The sequence below is a fragment of the Piliocolobus tephrosceles genome, chromosome 1 (assembly GCF_002776525.5).
Source record: "Piliocolobus tephrosceles isolate RC106 chromosome 1, ASM277652v3, whole genome shotgun sequence".
Classification (NCBI taxonomy): Eukaryota; Metazoa; Chordata; class Mammalia; order Primates; family Cercopithecidae; genus Piliocolobus; species Piliocolobus tephrosceles.
The window spans coordinates 206,366,635-206,367,073 of record NC_045434.1 but is presented as its reverse complement, the minus strand read 5'-3'; positions in this window follow the sequence as shown (position 1 = coordinate 206,367,073).

The window sequence follows — 439 nt, the reverse complement described above, 5'->3', positions numbered from 1 at the left end:
TCAAGCGATTCTCCTGCCTCAGCCTCCTGAGTAGCTGGGACTACAGGTGCATACCACCATGCCCGGCTAATTTTTTGTATTTTTAGTAGAGAGAGGTTTTTACAGTGTTAGCCAGGATGGTCTGGATTTCTTGACTTTGTGATCGGCCTCCCAAAGTGCTGGGATTACAGGTGTGAGCCACTGGGCCTGGCCAAAATGCTTACATTTTGAGTGCATGTTTTCTCCTGAAACAGCTGAATTTTTTTTTCTTTTTCTGTTTTTGGAGACAGAGTTTTGCTCTTGTTGCCCAGCCTGGAGTGCAATGGCGCCATCTTGGCTTACCGCAACCTCCGCCTCCCGGGTTCAAGCTATTCTCCTTCCTGCCTCAGCCTCCTGAGTAGCTGGGGTTACAGGCATGCACCACCACCCCCGGCTAATTTTTGTATTTTTAGTAGAGACA